Consider the following 23377-nt stretch of genomic DNA (forward strand, 5'->3'; position numbering starts at 1 on the left):
GAGTTTAAGGGATAGAAGGATGTCAGCCGTTAAGCATTTTAATATGTTTTATGAATATTAGAATCTATTCTTCCCATCTATTCCTATTCTTTATAAGCCAACAATCTCTGTAGAGGTGTACGTAAAATGGAAAAAGTGAATTTTAATTAACGCAACAACATTATGAAAATTGTGGTGCACCAAGGTCTGCCGAGACAGTAGCCCGTGAGATGGGTTTAGATGCCCCAAACGCAGCCACAACGTGTCCCTGACAATGATTTATAAATGTTGCAACTGGCGATAGACTCTCATGTCATGTTTATTGTATGCAACAATACTGTACTTCTTATATTTTAAATCAACAGTCTCATGTAAAGAAAATAATAATTTTTAAATACAAATCATTGTGGAAGACTACAAGAAGAATGTTGATATTTATTATTTTCCCTTGTTTTATTTATTTATATGTACCCAGTAGCAGCTGGCCTGTAGTTTCACTTTGATAATTGAAGCAGTAAGAATTAAATCATTCAGTGACAGACTGGGTCAAACAACTGTAGAACGCACTGGAGCGAGGAATGCAAAAGCCTTGACGATCTGAGCAGTGCAAATTGGAAGGACCAAGGTGATTTGAGTTAAAAGTACAGGACAAAACCCAATCTCCACCAGCTCAGAGGTGGCACAAAAATTAACTTCTTTTGTGGAGTGTAAATGGCCGTGTGCCCCTTCCCAACAGCAAAGAATGTCCAAAAACATGTGTCCTATCCACACCTGTTATTTCAATAATCTTGTTCCGTAGATTGAAACCTTATTGTTTGCACTGTTCCGCAAAACTAGGCTTAGATGAGCACATACGACAGCAGCGGGTTGGGAAAGCTACAAGGTACGGGGAGAACTTCACTGTCTGACACCGGTCCTGAATCTTTTGAACAGTTTCAAATTTGAAGACCTGCTCCAAGCTATCAGGACTTAGTCAGTAGGGCAGTGTGCCTCACAATGATGCTCTACTCATGAGAGCCACGTGCACCTAACAGTGGTTATCCACAGGCCAAGCAAAAAAAAAACAACACCCATCACCATCATCTACTGACAGTTTGTAAATAACAGGGATTGTAAAGATCATTTCTGAATGCCTAAAACTATTTATTTTTAAAGAAATGCGCTCAATTTCAGATGACACCTGTGAAGTTTGCATATGAAAATGACAGCGTCCGCAGAGGTGACGCTCTCTTCCCATTGGAGGATCTGAATGGATTGGGCTAATGTTAACTAAATGCACCAATGCCTCATGTTACGGTTACAGATTTTGTTTTGCAGGCAGAGGTTTTAAAATATCCTCCAGCTATGGCACACACACTGGGCCACTTGGTTGAACTATTCCCATGGGCTGAAAGTTGCCAGCCAATCCCTGCACCCACCATTAAGCAATTAGCTCTCCATTAAATTAAAAGCCTTCTCCACATCCACATTTAATTAAGTGTCCCCTCTTCCAATCAGAGCTGTATGATGTAGGAAGCAGACTCCTCGGTCTGCCTCCCTTGCTGGCTGCAGATGTGGCATATCGTGCGCATGTCAGAAGCTGCGCTCCATACATATGAGTCGCTGCCAGGGGGAGATAGAGGGGGTAAGATGGGCACAATCAGAGGGATTGGCGGGAGGAACGTTCAGGCTGACCTGTGGACCTCACACAATACCACTGGAAACATATCAATGCCAACAAGATTGCGTCGCCCTACAGAGAGGTTCCAGGCAACTGGAAAGCCCCTTAAATCAGCTCCTGATCTCAGAATGTTAAACTAGGCAGTTGTTGTGTCTCATTCAAAAGCTAAAACGTATTCTGCTCTCAGGGTCTCATCTGATGATTTGAAGACATGACGACATTTCCCTAATGTGCAATGTTTTTTTTACAGTATAAATTTCATAAGGTTTATTTGCTGACCTAATTACATCCATTATACACAACAAGGTAAGTTTTAAGGAGAGAAATCTTTTGAGATTGTATAAACTGGGATTAAACCGCCTAGCGGTTAACATACACTTTTAATCTTATCTGATTACACTTACCAAAAGAGTTACCTTACCTAAATAAATAAATGAAAACACAAGACACTTGTTTGGCGAATGAAAGGCCACAAATTTTATTGAAAATTGAAGTATAGCAAACTAAAATATTTGGACACTTCTAGGCTTCTAGATGGTGGAGCCCAACTCTACTCTGTTTTGGCTCTCTAGCTGGGGCCTGCCTGAGCAGGCAGTGTCTCATAACTCCCCAAGGGGGAGTATTCCTAACAGATCCTCCCTGTTAAGAGAGAGTGCCCAACCGCCAACCGAATGTGTCATTATGGCTGCTGATTGGCATGCTTTTCTGCCACAGCTAGGTTGCCCCACAGTGACCTCTCAAATTCAAACAAGAATCCTAAATATTTGCTCCGCAATTCAAGCTACAACCGTCTCAGACAAATATCCCTCTTCTGACCCATACATGTGCGGAAGAGTAACCTTAATGGTTGGATGGCTAACTACTATCCCCCCTAATACCAGCAGAAATGTCACATCGGCCAGGTTAACTTTAGAACGGGCATTACTGAGGTCAACCAGGTTAATAAGGCACCTCCAAGTTCTCCTAGAGATAATAACTGACCAGACTAAACAAATTCCAGGCCAGTGGGACAGAATAAACTCAAAAATCAGACTCATTTTGCTCAATGAGGTTGGAAACCTTCAATTACTTGGGTCATTACCACCTAAATGAACTACCAGTATCTCAGGACACCCAATCGAGCCTCAATTGGGATGGAATACCCAAGAAGGAAGTTTTTCAGTGAACCTCTCTAGCCTGGGGGAAAATGCTCGAGCAGAAAACTGGACCACCCTTACTGACCCAATATAAGGAATGACGTCATGGAGTTCCACCGTGAACCGGAAAAGATGGAGGCAAGACAAAACATGATAAACAGCCGAATGCATTATATTAATTTCTTAACACAGCAGGTCTAGCCAAGGATGTATGAGATGACCCATATGGAGATAAAAATGAAAAACATTGAGGAAATTAAGGCTATCCCTCCATGCCCCTTTGAAAACAAGGCAATCAATGCATATACATATTATTACACCTAGACTTCTATTTACCCAATACCCTAATGGATTGAATAGAACAACCTTACTTGGCCATAACCGTACTGGCATTGAACCTAAATGAATGAGCACTGTAGCAGGCCAATTTCAAACTCAGTTTACTCAAACATATCTGAAAAGCTGCCCTGAACTGAAACTTGGTCAACAAGGACCACAATGTCCCAATACAACCAGGGGCCGGACCTTTGAACAAATTAACCTCCTCCAAACTAACCAGACAATAGCATTTCTGTAAACCAGAGTCATACAACATGAAAACCTTGAAGAAGCCACCATATCACTAACCCAGAAAGCACCAAAAAAGGCCATAAAGAAAGCCAACCTAAACAAGCATACCTCAAACATCTCCACCACAATATTGGGAACAGCCCACATCATTCTAACCAAAATCAATAATCCGCCTTCTGTCCGCTACCACCAGAGCAAGCCTGGCCCAGCCTTTCAATGCATTATGGACCATAAAAGTCCTTGTGACATCCTCAGCACCCTGTAACTGAAAAAATAAAGAGAAGCCCACCAGGGACAGCACCATGGAGACCTTAGATGTACCAGAAGAAAAAACAATCCCATAGAACAGCAACAAACACTGTTCCCTTGCCACTAATGTCACAGAAACCGTGCCTGGCACTCCCCGATTGCTCTCTGGCCAAGCGGCAGGTAAGACTCAGAGAAGCCGAGCTCACCAACACGTCCAAACAGCGGACATGCCCAGGCAGAGATGGGGCCCAGGGAAGCCTCTATGAGGACTCTTGCGCTGCAATATGACATTTTGAACAATAATCTTTTCTATATTTTTAATTTTTAATCCTTGTTTACAGGTCAAATTTCAGCTCAATATCATTTACTGAGATGTAGCCCCTCAAACACCATGCCCCGTTTGCAAAGTTAACATTGTAGAATGTAATTTTTTAGACTCAATATATTTGCATGAATGTACCCTTTACTAGATGTTCCCATCCTTCAAGAAATACTTTTAAAAAATGACTCGCTCCCAACATACAAACACATTAGCAACACTGTAGCAATGTATATCTCCCCCCTTGGCTCAAAATATCTCCCAACTCAACTTCACCACTCCGCCCAAGATGTGTGCCCATCAACCTTCCTCATTATTTGCACTTCCATCCCATACCATTGTTACCATTCCTGCTCACAGACTCCCTTGTACAACTAGAATTTCCCCTAGCCTGCAAGCGTTCCCTGAAAGCTCTCTTCTTTATGAAAGCTTATAAAATTCCCAAACCACCCTCTTAATCTCCCTAGGGTATTCTACCCAAATACCCCCCCTCTACACAGTTCACTTAAAGCGTTACATTTTTTTCTTGCTATACTCAGACATCTTACTTTCCTTTCCCCTTTAACTGAAATTTTGGGGTTCCTGCTTTGTAACCCTCTACTTCTGCACTGCTGGGGTCCCTCTGAAACTCTGTCATAGGGCACAATTTTCAAATAAATTGTGGCACAGCTTCTGTCAGCTTTAGGATTACTACTTAAAAACATATATCAAAAAGGGAAATTGTCCAGTAATTTAAAATGGACGTGTGTAAAAATATTACTTGGTAAATTCAAAATAAATTTGCAAACAAATTGTAGAATGTTCAAATGTTTCTTCTGTGGGCAAAGGGGCTTTATTTACATAACAGTCTTCATAAGTATATACATACAGGTGGAGACATTATGGACTTGTGACCTTGGATCACATTATATGCACTTAAAATATACATTGCATTAAGTGGGACGAAGGATTTACGTTAACAATGTAATACAATGGGAAGTGAATAATATTCTGGATTGTCATACTTAATATAATTAACGTGATACTTAAACCACCCTACCAGTCTTAAAGAACATTTTACAGAAGTACATCCTCTTAACTTAACCCCAATTTAATCCTTACAACCTTGATATAAACTGCAAGTGATCAGATCGTTTAACCATTCTCTGAGAACAAGCAAATAACAGTCAAATAAATCAGGCGCAGAGGGTCAGAAGAAACTATGTATACTTTCTTCAGAAAGTTAATACATATAAACATATCATAAAAAACTATATATAATAATAAATATGGTAAGGCTGCTGTCAAAAAAAAAGGATAAGGGCTGCCCCAGCCCCTCCAAATATAAAAACCACAAACTCACAATATAATTGAGAGCGTTCTAAACCCTTGTAAAAATTAAGGATGAGCGGGCTCGGATTTTCTAAATCCGAACAGATCCGAACAGTGCGGACCCGAGCCCGATCCGAGCACTGTTCGGGTATTCCCGCCGATCGCAAAACGAGGCATTTTGTCATAATCCTGCCGTCGGATCTCGCGAGATTCGGATTCTTTATATTCCCTGCTTGCCGCCGCCATCTTCACTCGGGCATTGATCAGGGAAGAGGGAGGGTGTGTTAGGTTACGTGTCCTCTGTCCTGGTCATTCCGGTGGTTCTGTCCTGGTCAGTCCAGTGGTGGTGTCCTGTAACTCTGTCCTGCTCAGTCCAGTGGTGCTGTCCTGTACTCTTTCCTGCTCAGTCCAGTGGTGGTGTCCTGTACTCTGTCCTGCTCAGTCCAGTGGTGCTGTCCTGTGCTCTGTCCTGTTCAGTCCAGTGGTGGTGCTGCCATTATTCCAGTGGTGCTGTCCTGTGTCCAGTACAGTGGTACTGCTATAGAAGTTCACTGATCCTGCAGTATAAATCTATTGGTACTGCAATATAATAACTACGTTCACTGATCCTGTAGTATAAGTCCATTGGTACTGCAATATAATAACTACGTTCACTGATCCTGCAGTATAAGTCCATTGGTACTGCAATATAATAACTACGTTCACTGATCCTGCAGTATAAGTCCATTGGTACTGCTGTATAACTCCAGTCCAGTGGTACTCTCATGTGCCGCATATACTTTTTAAAGGCCTTGCTGAGTGTGTGTGGTTTAGGGGTACGCTCTCTTGTGCTGCATATAATGGAGAACAAAAATTTGGAGGATAAAGTAGGGAAAGATCAAGAACCACTTCCTGCTAATGCTGAAGCTGCTGCCACTAGTCATGACATAGACGATGAAATGCCATCAACGTCGTCTGCCAAGGCCGATACCCAATTTCATAGTAGAGGGCATGTAAAATCCAAAAAGCCAAAGGTCACTAAAATGATATAAAAAAATAAATTAAAATCATCTGAGGAGAAACGTAAACTTGCCAATATGTTATTTACGACACCGAGTGGCAAGGAACGGCTTAGGCCCTGGCCCGTGTTCAGGACTAGTGGTTCAGCTTCACCCAAGGATCTAAGCCCTCCTCCTCCCCCCCCTCTAAAAAATTTAAAAGAGTTAAGCTGTCATCAACAACACAGCAAACAACTCTGCCTTCTAAAGAGATGGCATCACAAATCCATAAGGCGAGTCCAAGGGTGTTGGTGGTTGCGAAGCCTGACCTTCCCATCACTGTACGGGAAGAGGTGGCTCCTTCCACCATTTGCAGCACGCCCTCTGCATATGCTGGAAGGATCACCCACAGTCCAGTTACAGATTTGGATAATGAAGGTGTCAATGTTGTACACCAGGAGGAGGATATTGATGTAGCTGGCGCTGAGGAGGAACTTGACGAGGAGGATGCTATTGTGGTTATCTTAAATGAGGCAACAGGGGTGGAAACAGTTGTTGTCCATGGGACGAAAAAGCCCATGGTCATGCCTGGGTAGAAGACCAAAAAATCCACCTCTTCAGTCTGGAATTATTTCTATCCCAATCCGGACAACAATTGTATTGCCATATGTAGCTTATGTAAAGCTGCAATAAGCAGGGGTAAGGATCTTGGCCACCTAGGAACATCCTCCCTTTTACGTCACCTGAAGACCCTTCATAATTCAGTGTTTAGTTCAGGAACTGTGGCTAGGACCGTCAGCAGTCCAGGGACACCTAAATCCCTTGGTCCCATTGTATCCACACCAGCAACACCCTCCTCGTCAATTTCCTCCTCAATCTGGATCGGAGATAGTCCTGCAGGCCATATCACCGGCATGACTGAGTCCTCTTCAAACCGGGATTCTTCCGGAGGATCCTGTAGCGCTACGCCTACTACTGCCGCTGCTGCTGGGAGTCGGTCATCTTCCCAGAGGGGAAGTCGTAAGACCACTACGTCTTTCACAAAGCAATAGACCATACAACAGTCGTTTGCCATGAGCACAAAGTACGACAGCAGTTATCCTATTGCAAAGCGGATAACTGCGGGCTTGACAGCTATGTTGGTGTTAGACGTGCGCCCGGTGTCCGCCATCAGTGGAGTGGGATTTAGACGGTTGATGAGGTATTGTGTAACCAGTATCAAATCCCGTCTAGATTCCACTTCATTAGGCAGGCAATACCCGAGATGTACAGAGAAGTACGAAAAAGTGCCCTCAGTGCTCTGAAAAATGCGGTTGTACCCACTGTCCACTTAACCACGGACATGTGGACAAGTGGTTCAGGGCAAACTAAGGACTATATGACTGTGACAGCCCACTGGGTAGATGCATCGCCTTCCGCAGCAACAGCAGCAGCATCATCAGTAGCAGCATCTCCAAAACGCCTGCTCGTTCCAAGGCAGGCAACGTTGTGTATCACCGGTTTCAGTAACGCTGACAACCTCTTAGAGAAACTGAGGGAAATAATCTCGCAGTGGCTTACCCCACTTACACTCTCCTGGGGATTTGTGGTGTCGGACAACGCCTGTAACATTGTGCGGGCATTACATATGGGAAATTTCCAGCACGTGCCATGTTTTGCCCACACAATAAATTTGGTGGTGCAGCATTATCTGAAAAGTGACAGGGGTGTGCAGGATATGCTTGCGGTGGCCCGCAAAATTGCGGGACACTTTCGGCATTCTGCCACTGCCTACCGAAGACTGGAGCAGCATCAAAAATGCCTGAATCTGCCCTGCCATCACCTCAAACAAGATGTTGTGACGCGCTGGAACTCCACCCTCTATATGCTGCAGAGGATGGAGGAGCAGCAAAAGGCCATTCAGGCCTACACAGCCACCTACGACATAGGCAAAGGAGTGGGGATGCGCCTGAGTCAATCACAGTGGAGACTGATTTCCGTGTTGTGCAAGGTTCTCCAGCCATTTGAACTTGCCACACGAGAAGTCAGTTCCGACACTGCCAGCTTGAGTCAGGTGATTCCCCTGATCAGGCTGTTGCAGAAGCAGCTGGAGAAAGTGAGGGAGGAGCTGGTAAACCATTGCGATTCCACAAAGCATATAGCTCTTGTGGATGAAGCCCTTCGTACGCTTTGCCAGGATCCGAGGGTGTTCACTCTTTTAAAGTCAGAGGAATACATTCTGGCCACCGTGCTCGATCCTCGGTTTAAAGTGTATGTTGTGTCTCTGTTTCCGGCGGACACAAGCCTACATCGGTGCAAAGACCTGCTGGTCAGGAGATTGTCATCTGAAGAGGACCGTGACATGGCAACAGCTCCTCCTTCATTTTCTTCCACACCTGTGGCTGCGAGGAAACAGCTGAGATTTCATAAACCACCCGCTGGCGGGGATGCAGAGAACATCTGGTCCGGACTGAAGGACCTGCCAACCATTGCAGACATGTCTACTGTCGCTGCATTGGATGCTGTCACCATTGAAAAAATGGTGGAGGATTACTTTGCTGACACCATCCAAGTAGACATGTCAGACAGTCCTTATTTTTACTGGCAGGAAAAAAAGGCAGTTTGGAAGCACCTGTACAAACTATTTTACCTGAGTTGTCCCCCCTCCAGTGTGTACACGGAAAGAGTTTTTAGTGCAGCAGGGAACCTGGTCAGTGAGCGGCGAAGGAGGTTGCTTCCGCAAAATGTTGAGAAGATGATGTTCATAAAAATGAATTATCAATTCTTCAATCAAGACCAGCAATGGCCTCCAGAGACTACAGAGGGACCTGTGATTGTGGAGTCCAGTGGGGACGAATTGATAATGTGTGAGGATGAGGAAGTACACACTGAAGGGGGAGAGGAATCAGAGGATGAGGATGAGGACGACATCTTGCCTCAGTAGAGCCAGTTTACTTTGTACAGGGAGAGATAATTAGCTTTTTTGGTGTGGGGGCCCAAACAAACCAATCATTTCAGCCACAATAGTTTGGTAGGCCCTGTCGCTGAAATGATTGGTTTGTTAAAGTGTTCATGTCCTTTTTCCGCAACATAAGGGTGGGTGGGAGGGCCCAAGGACAATTCCATCTTGCACCTCTTTTTTTTCTTTGCCAGCTTGTTTTGTGGGGATCCAAACGAACCAATCATTCCAGCCACAGTTTTGTAGGCCCTGTCACTGAAATGATTGGTTTGTTAAAGTGCGCATGTCCTATTTCACCAGCATAAGGGTGGGTGGGAGGGCCCAAGGACAATTCCATCTTGCACCTCTTTTTTTGGCATTATGTGCTCTTTGGGGCCTAGTTTTTGAAACTGCCATCCTGTCTGCTACTGCAGTGCCACTCCTAGATGGGCCACGTGTTTGTGCCGCCCACTTGTGTCGCTTAGCTTAGTCATCCAGCTACCTCGGTGCAACCTTTTGGCCTAAAAACAATATTGTGAGGTGTGAGGTGTTCAGAATAGACTGGAAATGAGTGAAAATGAATGTTATTGAGGTTAATAATAGCGTAGGAGTGAAAACAAACAAAAAAACAGGGTTTTTTTTATCAGTTTTTAGGCTTTTAAAAAAAAAAATCAGAACCCAAAACCCAAAACCTTGAGGGGGGTGTTTTGGCAAAACCCATTAGAACCCAAAACCTTAAGGTAATCAGAACCCAAAACCCAAAACACGAAAAGTGGCCGGTGCACATCACTAGTAAAAATTAGTGAACCACACACATGGCAGAGTTAGTAACTAGACACAAGCTGCAGTGTGTAATAAAGTATCAACATGTATTAAACATAACAGAAACAATAAATTCTAAATATAAAAAAAACTAGTTGAAAACAGAACAGACTGAATAACAATAGATAAATAAATAAACAAATAAATAGCAAGGAATAAAATATCCACTATAATGCAATAAGTGACTGGAGCTTATTAAGCTGATTAGACCTCGTAGATCAATGCTCAGAAAAGAGCCCTCTATGACACATTTCCTTTTACATACAGAATCCTTTTCTGTAGGAGGATTATTGTCTCCAAATGCATATAGCTTATAATAATGTAGCCTCAATGCTCAGGCAGTAGATACAAAAATGTAAATTAATGAAAAACAGAGAAAGTCTTATACTTTACCCGTCCTGGGCTATTGATCGACAAAGCGTAGAATACTTGCAGTTCCTTCTCCAATAGAATCACACAACACCGTACAGGTGGCCACCTGAATAAGATCCCCTCCCCTCGTTCCTTACTTGTCAAAAAGACAAACCAGTCCTGGGGTAAAGATTATAATCACCCTTCAGTATCGATATCATATTCCAGTTTTACCGTGGCTCTAAAACAGAAAGGACATAGACTCCGACTCATTACTCCCCACCATCTCAGTGACGCGTTTCGTAACTCATCAGGAGATCACCTGATGAGTTAATTGGGAGGGAGACTATGATTGGTAGCAGATATGTATAAAAGGAGCTTTATTTCTTACTTCATATATGCTTGAAAAAGTTCAGTGGAGCAAAACGCGTCGCTGAGATGTTGGGGAGTAATGAGTAGGAGCTATTATTTGATGAAATAATCGCCTTTCCTACTCATTATGTAATGAGTAGGAAAGGCTATTGTTTCCCAACCAAGTCACTTATGTTACAACTGGCAGACATTGTATGGGAACCATGTTTCCCCAAATATGTATTAGTAATCTGCATATGGGTCATTACATTTATATTAGATAACATTACAGTTTAGGTTTATTTACCCAGTAAATAATACATATTAGAGATTCTAGCTGATAATGCTAAATTGTTGCAAATGTTCATTATATGCATTTTGTTCTTTACTTGCGTTTCATATTTCTTTACAGCTTTTAGCTGATTTGTGCTATTTTACGTTGACCTCTCCAGCATCGCCGTTATACCACCAGGTGATATGTAATATGATAGACCAATATGTTCATCTAAACATATTTTTCAAAGGGCATCTATCCTATAACCTGAATTATCTTCTTCATATATATCAAACAATTCTTGAGACTTCAATATGAAATAATCCAAAATTCCCTGCACTGGATAAAAGACGTAGCCGCTCTGCAACAATTTTTCACAACTTTTCCCAGTGGCAAGAACTTTCTGTCCTACCTCATAACACCTTCTATAGACATCTACAGTTAAGTCATGGTCTATGGGTCCAATATCTGACTATCCCATAAAAGGTATATTGAACCCTGTAAACAAGGTTTGTATGGTGTTATTTCTGACTTGTATATTCAACTTCTTCAGTCTAAAATCACCAATCTGTCTACAGGGTCAGTCACCTTTAGAGACACTGATCTTCTCCTTGGTGAGGATTGGTTGAGAAGATGCAATGGAGTCACACTGATGAATGTCACAGATGCCAACTGTGCCCATCAATTGCTAAGTTTTGCCAATAGGTGGACTCTTGTCTCTTGTCACTTTGCACTAAAAGGTATTGATGTCCTGAGTATTGTGCAGTGACAGCGGAGGTGAAGGCAAATGTGGCCATCAGCTCTGATGAACCTTTGTAAGTGAGCGAAGGGATCCCAAAATATACGGCCACACACCTTAATGGGAATTATATTGCATGCTTTTGCACAAAGGCAACCTTTTATTAAATAGGCTCAATTTACTTATTGTATTAAATTTAATATACCAACAAAATTGTTCCTACAGTGAGATCTTAGTTTTTAATAAATATAAAAATATTACTGTTTATAAAACTGAGCACGTTCTGCATCCTGTGGGGTTTAGATGTCAGGTGAAGAGTTGATCCTATGATTTGTTATGTTGGTCTTAACTATAACTATATAATTAGTCACTAGAGTAACTACAGGGCCATCTTAACAACATTATGGGCCCCTGGGCAAGGCAGTGCACCGGGGCCCCTACATATATATATATATATGTATATATATATATATATATATATATGTATATATATATATATATATATATATATATATATATACACATATATATATATATATATATATATATATACATATATAGATTTATAGAGATACAGATATAGATATATAGAGATATAGATATAGATAGATGTACTTGCTCAGTGACCCTTGAAGTGTTTTTCTGCAGGTTTTTTCTTTTGCAGGATTATTTATTCTAATTAAGAGCCCTGCCTATGGGGCCCCCTTGCCCGTGGGGCCCCCAGGCACCTGCCCATTGTGCCCAATTTGAAAATATGGCCCTGAGTAACTATAGAGCTAGAGCGTATTTTTCATTTCTCTGGTTGATGTAATTTATTAATCTCTCAATGTGGGATAATCATTAAGCTAACAATACAAAGGACTCGCCTATCCCCTGTACACGCCCTCGACCCTATGTCTTATATAACTCTGTACACTTAGCAGCGTCAGAAGAACACACTGATATAACACACAGGTATGTATTGCGTTTCAGCATTACTTGTTTGATTGATTTAATACAGACACAAATATTCTGAAAAATTATTTTATGTTTTAATGATTCATGTTAATATAAAGCAAATATATTCCTGAAAAATGGATGAATGCTGTACATGTTTACACAAGTTTTTTTTTTAACTAATACAAATTGTAATTTGTGCTAAATATTTTCATTTCTACACATTCATACTATACTCGCTTTGTATTACAATGACTCTTGTCTTCCTTTGCTTCCCAGTTTTGTATTCAGTTATATCCTTCATGGTCACTCCGCCGCTTCCTAAAATAATGTGTCTGCTTCCTTAATAAAATATAATGAAATTTGCTTCGGTATTAGTTTGTTTTATAGCTTTGTGATGTTTTCAGTTGTTTATTGTAAGGCATGTTTCAATCTTTTTTTGCATTTCAAAATCTACCAAGTGTTGCGTGATCATACAGTGGTATTATGTCTCCCTGTATAAATACATTGATTCTCCCAATCTCTCGCTTCCCATGCAGGATACAGTTCAAGCAAATCTATTAAACATGGCACCGACATCTCTGCACCAACTGATGACCATTGGTAAGTTCATATGTCTGCTAGTACATAATTTAATTTATGTGTCTTAGATTGAGCAAACACAGGTGACTTTATTTCTGTTTACGGGAGATTCACAGGAGGTACCTTATATCCGCCCAAGATTTATATATATATATATATATATATATATATATATATATATGCGTGTACTTATTTTCTACGTAAGGGCGCAGCACACTGCCACTTCTAGTGATGTATATGCATGGGATAAAATATTGAGATCTGTTCTTTTTATAGATAATGTTGCGTTCTTAAGATTTCAGTCATGTGAGCATTTATCATACAAGTGGTTTGTATAATGATCATGCAAATTGTTCATGTCATCAACTGTTATTGGTGCAGTTTGTGTAATAATGCTTTTTATGCTGCCGATAAATCCATTTTCAATCATTTATCATAATTCACGGACTGTTCATTACCCTCATTCTATAACCAAATAGCTTATAAACATTTTTTGTTTTGCAGGTGTGACCTTCCTACTATTAAATACAATAACACCAACTAATTCAGGCGGTAAGGAATGTGTGCAACAATGCTATTATAATTTATTATCCAATCATAACATAAAACCTGTTTAAATAAGGGTAATATTCTTTAAGAGGCTCTAAATCTATATATTTTTTAGATTTTCTATTTGTATTTGACTAATTTAAATATTAAGGGATATATGTATAAAAATGATTTGTTAGATTACTTTGCCTAGTTTCTTTGGTATGCTTACAGAGTTCACTATCCAGTAGAGATGTCATTGTTTCTCTTCTGTTAACCAAAATCCCTGACTCTTCTCTGAACTCTCCTGTTAATCTTATTGAGTATGGTTATCTTCTCACAATACAATATAATGATGGAGTTGTCTAATAACAGAGAATATTTATAGTCTGATGTAAATGAACAGCTCGGGAAATGTCCAAAGTCTTAACAGAGAACATGTAAAGAGGAAACAGATACAACCCCTGAATTTGCTCACAGCCTGCACAGAGATAACATAATTCTATACTATGTCTATCATATACATTTCTTCATGCTAGATACAATCAGGCAAAGGACATTTTAAACCTATGTTACCTTTAAATGTGAGGTGATATATATCCTCCTGGAGAGTTCTGGTGGTCTTCATTAGAGACCTGCTGGATGTTTGGTCTACAAAGCCATTTTCTTCAAACTACTTTAATTATGTTGTTGCATGTTTACAGGCGCAGTTAATAAGTGTGAAGAGAACAAAGAATTTAGTGAGTGTGGAGCTGCCTGTGTGCCAACGTGTAGCCAATACGACCCCCCTCCTAAGTGTACCAAGAAGTGTGTCCCAGGCTGTGTCTGTAAGAAGGGCTTCCTAGTCGATGATTCAGGACAGTGCATTCCGAGAAAAATGTGTATCTCCTGTAAAGGGAACACAACATACACAAGCTGTGGTACCGCTTGCCCGAAGACATGTAACAATATGTATGATACTGAAGTGAAACCCTGCATTGCAATGTGCATAATAGGCTGTGTCTGTAAGCCAAGATATGTGCTTCTGAATGACAAGAAAAAGAAATGTGTGCTTCCTAAGGATTGTCCTAAAAAGAAACCAAAGCAATAAAGAATTTTAATAAAACTATGATTCCGGGGGCCTGTGTTTTCCTAATCTCTGTGTCCTATAAATATATATTTATTAAAAAATATGGGTTCCCCTCATTGGCTACCAGAGAATACTGGCATTTGCAAAAACTACAGAATCCTATAGTGCACAGGTAAAAAATACACTCAAATAAATACGCTAACACCATGAACAAAGTCCTTTATTAAAAATAAATACACCCCATACACCCTCGTTCATCACTTTATTTTTTTCACCTAAATCCTTGTGGAGAATATTCATTTTCTTTTTCCAGCAATTAAATCCCTTTGGAAAACATAATAAAACCATCTTTGATGCCATGAACATGGTTCTGGAAGAGCTGCAAAGCAAATGACAAACTCTGAGCCTGTCTTTCCAAGCAGTATTGAGCAGCTACATTCTGATTGGTCAGAGCACAGGGAAAACTGCTTTTAATTGGTTAGTATTGATGAGACCGTACATGCATCAGTAGTTCAATGATAATGTCTAGGCTATGACCTCTAGTGTTGGTTGTCCTTTGGGGCATGGTATGCTTTTAAGAAATACATTTATTTAATAGAAGAAAACATTAACACATTGAACATCATCTTCAAGTGATTAATGATGACTGACGTCTCTCTATGTCTCTCTCTATAGTAAAATGCACTATTTAAATTTCCCGCTCACCTCTTCTTCTGCAGTGAATAAATAGTGACGTCACAGAGCAGCTGGAACATAATAAATTCTTGTACAACAGCCTCATGTAGATGGATTTTCAGCCAAAAACAGAGGTCTTACCCATATTCTGCCCTGTGCTGGTGTCCTCATCATACAGAGAGCATACACCAGTTCAAGGAGAGTTATGTAAGCCAGGTCACATGACTAGCTCCATCTGATGATCTATCTACTTGTCTCTGGCACAGCACGGGTTAAGCTTACTTAAATAAGTTCCATGCCAGGGCAAATATTTTTAAAGTGAGCCCCTCACAACCCCAAAACACTACCTAGCTCCCCTGTTTTCCCACATATATGGCTCATTCATCTCCCACTCACGAAAAAAAAATGTCAACAGCGGAAAATCAGCCATATTGTGAACGTCTTTTAAGTCAGTCACATTACACCCATCAGAGACCTTTACTGGCCATGCACAAAGTTATAAAATCACTTCTATTTAAAATGGAGAAGCTGTAACTTTTTTTTTAAAAAAAACCAAACAAACAGTTCATTTCTTAAAAAATAACCCCCAAAGGCTCTCCACCGAAACACTAGTATTGCAACACAAATAAACACTAGTCTTACAATGTCCTGTACAATAAGTTATGATTCCCCCCCTAAAAAAAAAATTGTGATTTCGGAAAAGCTGAGGTTGAGAAAAATTGACAATATAAAACATTTCTCACATTATTGTATTTTATTCGTTTGATCTCTGTTTACATGCCAAGTTTCAGCTCAATATCTTGAGACTGAGATGTAGCCCTACAAAAACAATGGCACCCAATTAACATGGTAGAATGTGATTTTTTTTGTTTAGCTTTAATATAGTTCCACGATCGTGACCTTATAATATGCTCCCATCCTTCAATAAAAAAATTGAAATATTACTTTTTCTAACATAGAAAGTCATTAACAAAATTGCACCAACATACATCTCTTCCCTCATCTCATTATACCTCTAAATTCGATCTCATATCTCTGCCCAAGATCTGCGTTTTTCATCCTTCCCCTTTACTGGCTTTCGTTTCCTTAAATACCATTGCTCAAATTCCTGTTCACAGGACTCTTAAGTCTGTACCCTCCTTTGTACAATTAGACCTTCCCCTAGCCTGCAAGCATTCCTTGACAACTCAACTCTTGAATAAAGCTTATTAAATTCCTGAATCACCCTAAGCTATTCTCTCCAATTACTACCCCTCACTCAAACTGTAACATCTATTCTCTCTCTATATTCAAACAACCGACCCTCCTACTACCTCCAGTAGGTAGTAACCACCCTACTGAATTTTTGAATTTTTGGGGTTTCCTCCTTCGAGACCCTCTTCCTCGGTGCCATTGGTGTCCCTATGGAAATATTGCATAAGGCACATTTTTTGAGTAAATTGCAGCAGGGCCACTGTCAGGCTGTGGATCGCGATTTAAAGACAGCTAATTAAAGTTAATTGTTTCTAATGATATTTATGAAACAAACTGGCATCATTTAGATAACTGTCTTCATAACTACATACAGGTTGGGACATTATGGCCATTTGAAACACGGTTGCTTTATATGAACTTAAAATATACATTGCACCAGGAGGGGCAAAGTATTTATTCTGACAATTTAATAAATGGGAAAGGGAATAGTATTCTGAATTATTATACTTTATTAATTACTGTGGTCCTTAAACCAACTAACCAGTTTTCAATGAAAGGGCTATATATGGAAGTATTTGCATTACCATAACTCTTATTTAATCCTTACCACCCTGATATAAACTGCAATTAATGAGATCATTAAATATTTCTCTAAGAAGATCAGAAAGGAAATGTACTTTATATTTGTAGATTTAGAGGTAAAGGTTGACTAGAAACAAATATAGTAACGTTGAATGGAATTAAGACAAACTGTATATGTGAAACTTCCAAATTGTACATAACATCGTTTGATCGTTGATCGTGAACAGTAGGAAGTTTTATAAAACCAAATCAAACGATGCAACGTGCTTTAGTGCAAAAAAACATGATGGTGAGAGCGTGCACACGAATGCGATATTTGACCAAACTGTCGTTTATTGTGTGAACTGCACACTAATTGCATGAAATTACTGTAGTGTGCACCCAGCTTAATGTAGCATCATCCAGTTTCCGTCACTGAATGAGCCAATAGTTGAAGACATATATAGACATATATTATTATAACCTGTATTAAACTCTGCAGTCAAGATTTATTGAGGGCAGTATCTGTATAATTTTCATGAAAATGATACAGGTACTGCCCTCAATAATTGTAAGTACCGGTATATAGATACTGTGTTCAGAATGTGTCTTTGTAGCATGACATAGCCTCATGCAAACATCCACCTACAAATAGCTTGTTACATGCTTGGAGTTCTCAGGGTGACTAGGGAAAGTAAAAAGTGAAAAAACTAAAAAACAAAAGTGAAAAAAGTGAAAACACTATGTTTTTAAATACTTGACAGATTACACAGAGAACACATCTAAAGATTAGATTTGATATAATCTTTTCTCTGAAAGTTGAAAATCGCACTTCTCATTAAACTATTCTTTAAATTTGGAAATTTTCAATAAAGAAACTGCAGAAATAATATTGGACAACATAGGGTATTTTTGTAACAGACCCCAATATTTTTTTTTACAATTTTTTACACAGTTGATTATATCCAGTAATGGAAGGAATTTAAGTACTTTGTTTTTGTCTGTTTTAGTGATTCCCCTTTTTCTGTATCAATTGCTAAAGTGTAAGCCTTTTCTACAATGCTCAGAACATATCCCTTATTTAAAAGTATCCTTTTCATCTCATTAGCTTGCGTAAGAAAATATTCCTTGTCAGAACAGTTTCTTTTTACTCGTTTAAATTGGCCAGTATGTTCCTTTATTAATTAATGTGATGATTACTTTGAGAAGTTATTTACGTGCTGGAATCGGTGGGTTTAATAAAGTTTCTTGTATAAACCTTATGAGTTTCAATATACAGAGATAGATTGAGGTAATTGACTTCTCTTTTTACTGATTAATATTATTGATATATAAGCAAAATTGGTCTAATTTCTCCCTTCTACTGTCCCAGATGACTATTACGTTGTCCATGTAAGGGAACCAGGTCATGGGGTTTGCCCCATGTTCATGGCCACTCCAAACACTTACCTCCCAGTGGCCTGTGAAATTGTTGATATAGCTCATGGCGAACCTGGTGCCCATTGCCGTTCCAACTTTTTGTATATGAAGCTGTTCATTAAAACAGAAATGAATTTCAGCTAAATTAACTCAAACCCCTCCAGCAAAGAAGACTTTAACGAAGTGAATAAGAAGAATACCTTCAGGTTGAAATTTTGTGCCTTCTGACAGTGAATTTTGTCTTATTTAATCCACTATGTATTGAAGTATCCCTGTGTTGTATTTCAGGTGAAGCATCAGAATTAATTTACTTGTATTTAGTAGTCCAAAGATTCCTTGGACTACTAAATTCTCTTTTAAGCAAATTAGGCTATAATGCATCTATATAATTACAATGTATGTCCTTGATATTATTATTATCTGTATTAAATTGTGCAATGAAGATCACCTAGGAGCAGTATCTACTTTTCATGTATGCCCTGGTAAATGTCTGCAATTATTGCTTATTAATCAGTGATGCAAAATTTATGATGCTACATTAGTCTGATTATTATTAAGTCTAACTCTCAGTACATATATTCGTTTATCAGCTGACAAATTAAATCCAATGGGCTTAGTCTTTAAATTAGCTTAACTATATCCTAATAGTCAGCCTAATATATTTCCTGGGGGTGATGTATATAAGTATTCATGTAATATTAACCCTTATAGTACCATGCCTTGTCTTTCTTCTTTTCTTGACATTTGTTGTTGTCTACACACAGAATAGTCTTATTGGTCAACATCCTGACCATAGGCAACATCTGTATATTTGACATCATTGCTCCTAAGTGTGGGTGCCTGTAATCTGGATATAAGAAGATGTCTATTTGTGAACATACATAGAAATAAGTGGAGGGTGGTTGTATGAAGGTGGTCAATGAGTGTGATTGGCTTAATAATTGCTCTGCGGCTGAACTGTCTTATGTACAGTGTCCCACATCCTGCTGGATGTAGCTATGGAGCTGTGAACTGCTTGTGAGTTGGATGTAATCCCCCCTCTCTAATTGGTGACACCTGCCATCCAATCAGAAGCTTAAATATCATGTTAACCAATTTAATTTGGTTTGCTATGTCTCAGACTGGTTGAGTTCTCCACAACCTGCATTTACTAAGAGGAGCTAATACAGCTTCACTTATAAAAGCAGAAATGCAATTTATCTGTTCTATATCATCCACATGTAAATATTTATATTTTTCATTCTCATGTAAGTGCTTTTACACCATCCATTATTATATAGAGATGAAAACAGACATTGTAATTTCTTTTTTTTTTTCAATTAAAGAATTTTTATTGAGAGCATCTTTTAAACAGCAGGTATGAGCCAAGGGGACGACAATGACCGTGGGAAGTGTAAAAAGTAAAAGGAGGTGGTAAGGTTACACAGCATTGCAGACTAGATAATAATGGTATATGAGAAGAGAAAAATAATAGAATACCACAATTGATATTAACAGACTTGAACTTAGGTGTCAATTGGAAGAGGAATCAAAACCATACTTGCCTACCTTTGGCAAATTGTATCCGGGAGAGAGGTGTGTCTAGAGGGTGGGAGGGGGTGGGGCATGGTGAATTGCGTCATATTGGCCCCGCCCCCATGTCAAATATGCCATTTTGTCATGGGGACGGGGCCAAAATGAGGCGATTCACCACAAACCGCGTCATTTTAGCCCCTCAATTGCGGGATGCAGGAGATTTGCCAGCTCTCCCGGGAGTCCGAGAGACCAACCCAAATTTCGGAAGGGTTGGCAAGTATGCTCAAAACTAGGTGAGATGTTCAGCGGAGTACACAAACCAGAGAGTAGAGTATATAAAACCAATCGCCTCCATTTCATTACTTTATTAAATTTTAGAAATAATTTTAGACAAAGGAGGTGGAATAGAATCTTTCCAGTGTTGAACGATAGCAGCTCTGGCAGCTATAAGAATTCCAGTTATATATTTGGGCTCGGAGGTGTGGGGGGTAAAGAGTTAGTAAAGCCATCTTAGGTGTGGAAAGTAAGTTTTACTATTTATCACATGTTGTGATATAAAATGACCAAAATTCAGCGCTCAAAGGAGTGCAGCTAAAGTGATCTAAATCTGCCACTGCACAATAAACTAAATATTACAAAAATGAACAACACTATACAGCGCTCTCCCAGTTAAACATAAATGGGCCTGATTCATTAAGAAAAGTAAGGCAAAAAATGAGTAAGTTTTCTCCTGGACAAAACCATGTTACAATGCAAGGGGTGCAAATTAGTTTATTATTTTGCACATAAGATAAATACTGACTGTTTTTTCATGTAGCACACAAATACTTGATAGATTTATGCTTACACTGACACTTAAAGTTGATCTACGACATGCCCTATCCCAACTATAAATCTGCTATAACATTTAAATTTACCTCCCCCTCCAATGCAACATGGTTTTGCTAAGGTGCAAAGTTACTCATTTTTTTTGCTTTCCTTTCCTTAATGAATCAGGCCCAAATGTGTCTAAACAACATAATAACACAATCTAACACACCATATGTTACAAAATAACATACAATGTATTAATTGTGAAAGTCCTTCAAGATTCCCTGTAACTCTAGGGGGTCAATTTATCAAGCTGCACGTTTGAAAAAGTGGAGATGTTGCCTATAGCAACAAATCAGATTCTAGTTATCATTTATTTAGTACATTCTACAAAATGACAGCTAAAATCTGATTGGTTGCTATGGGCAACATATCCACTTTTTCAAACCCGCAGCTTGATAAATTTACCCCTAGGAGTTTCACTACATGCTGAATATCTGCCATCTAATCATAAGTGCAATTACAAAAGGGATAAGTGATGCTGTAGAAGAAAAAATATCTGTATTTCTTAATGTTTGCACAGGATATGGGGATATTTTAATAAGATTTTGAAGGACTTTTTACAATTAATAGATTGCATGTTATTTTGTCACATATGATGTGTTCGATTGTGGTATTATGATGTTTAGACACATTTATGTTCAACTGGGAGAGCGCTGTATAGTGTTCTTTATTTTTCCAATATTTATCACATGATGGACTAGAGCAGGGGTAGGTAACCTGCGGCTCTCCAGGTGTTGTGAAACTACAAATCCCAGCATTTCTTGCCACCTATCTGCTGGTTTTCTACTGGCAAAGCATGCTGGGACTTGTAGTTTCAGAACACCTGGAGAGCCGCAGGTTACCTACCCCTGGACTAGAGCAAAGACCTCAGACCACAGCTTCCACCCTTATGGGATTTAGCTGAGAGCTTTGCAGGAAGGTATGAATGGAGAGCTTGGGAGTGAATCCAATGTTGTACCTGTAGATATTTAGAAAAGTTGTCTAAAGCATTTTTAAAGTTGAGCCCCAGTTATATAGTACAGAATGAAGATAGCAAGAACTGCACCTTTGTAAAAAATTTAAGATAATATCCAGCAAACGTACATCTATATAATTGCATGTAAGTGATGTGTCGGGCAGGCTCATAGGCAAAATCTCGGAAGTACACAGATTTTTTCTTTGTTACGAACACATCCAGGCTTGCAATCACATCCTGAGCGAAAGCACGCCTTGTTGCACATGGGTGGGTTGTGCCTGTTTTCACATGTAAGTGGACAATTGGAAACGCAGTGCACGTACTGCTCGTTAGGTCCATGACACTTTCCTGAATTCCAAGAACAAAAACAAGAAATTACATATCCACAGTGGACTGTTGTACTCAGATCTCACCAATTATGAACAAGCCATGACACAAGCAGATGTGAAAGAAATGGGAAACATCATCTAATGGCCGGACGCATACAGTGGTCAGTCATATATCACCACCCACAGTTCCTTCAGAGGAAATCATTTAAGAGTTGTATATAACAGCTGAGCCCAAGTGCAAAATCCACTTTGATGGTATTAAATAGCTCAATTTGTCCAAATGTGCCTACATCTAGATTTACGTCAAAGCGCGTAGGTCTGAGGCGAAAGGTGTTGGCATTTGCAGAGGACAAGACATTTGCGTTGGCCATTGGGTAGAGTTGGGTGGAGCGAGGGAGTTCCTTGCTAAGAATATAAGATTTGCACAAGTGCCCCTTATTTTGCAGATCAATGCAAACATGACAAATCATTTTGTAGAGCAAGATTATAAAAACGAGATCAAGGGGTTAAGTGAGAGGTCATATTTTTAACGGAATTTCATTGCTTTGCAAAATAGCTGATGGCAGGGGCATGACCTTCACTCATTATTGCCCCCCCCCTTACCATCAGCCCCCACAGTGGTTATATGCCTGGCTGTCAGCTGTCTTCACTCCAGAAAAATGCCTTCTGCACCAACTCTGAACTAGCCAAAATCTGGTTTAATCCTCTATATTTAATGGGTCACATTTTGCTTCTTCCTGTTGCACTTTGGCGCATTTCTAGAAATAAGAGGCAAATCCCAATGTCCCCTCACTCTCATTAATAATATAAGACAAGAATGAGTCTACACTGAACAGTGTTTTAGGAAAAAGTGATTGTTCTAAATTGGTAGGAGATATTTTTACGTGATCATTACACTTTTACCGGTGGTAATCGTTTTTACAATTACCACTATTCCGACATGGAGAAGCCCTACAAAGAAAATCGGAAATTATGAAAAATCGATTGGAAAATAAACAGACTTACCTTCAACCAGATGGTGGAAATCTCTGATGGGAGCACCATGCTGACAGCAAGTGATTCCGATTGGAGAAGTGTTCGGCACTG

General features: G+C 39.6%; 2 long non-coding RNA genes across 2 annotated transcripts in view; one reads left to right on the forward strand and one right to left on the reverse strand.

The window, feature by feature from the left end:
• The window catches only part of LOC142106997 (uncharacterized), a 49385-nt gene that overhangs the window by 23726 nt on the left and 2282 nt on the right, over positions 1-23377 (reverse strand). The gene's annotated exons all lie outside the window — the stretch shown is intronic.
• On the forward strand, positions 12561-14812 carry LOC142108000 (uncharacterized). Its single transcript, XR_012680067.1, has 4 exons — positions 12561-12609; positions 13131-13194; positions 13678-13725; positions 14406-14812. It is a non-coding gene; the product is annotated as an uncharacterized LOC142108000 (long non-coding RNA).

This window comes from Mixophyes fleayi, chromosome 11 (genome assembly GCF_038048845.1).
Source record: "Mixophyes fleayi isolate aMixFle1 chromosome 11, aMixFle1.hap1, whole genome shotgun sequence".
NCBI classification, from domain to species: domain Eukaryota; kingdom Metazoa; phylum Chordata; class Amphibia; order Anura; family Limnodynastidae; genus Mixophyes; species Mixophyes fleayi.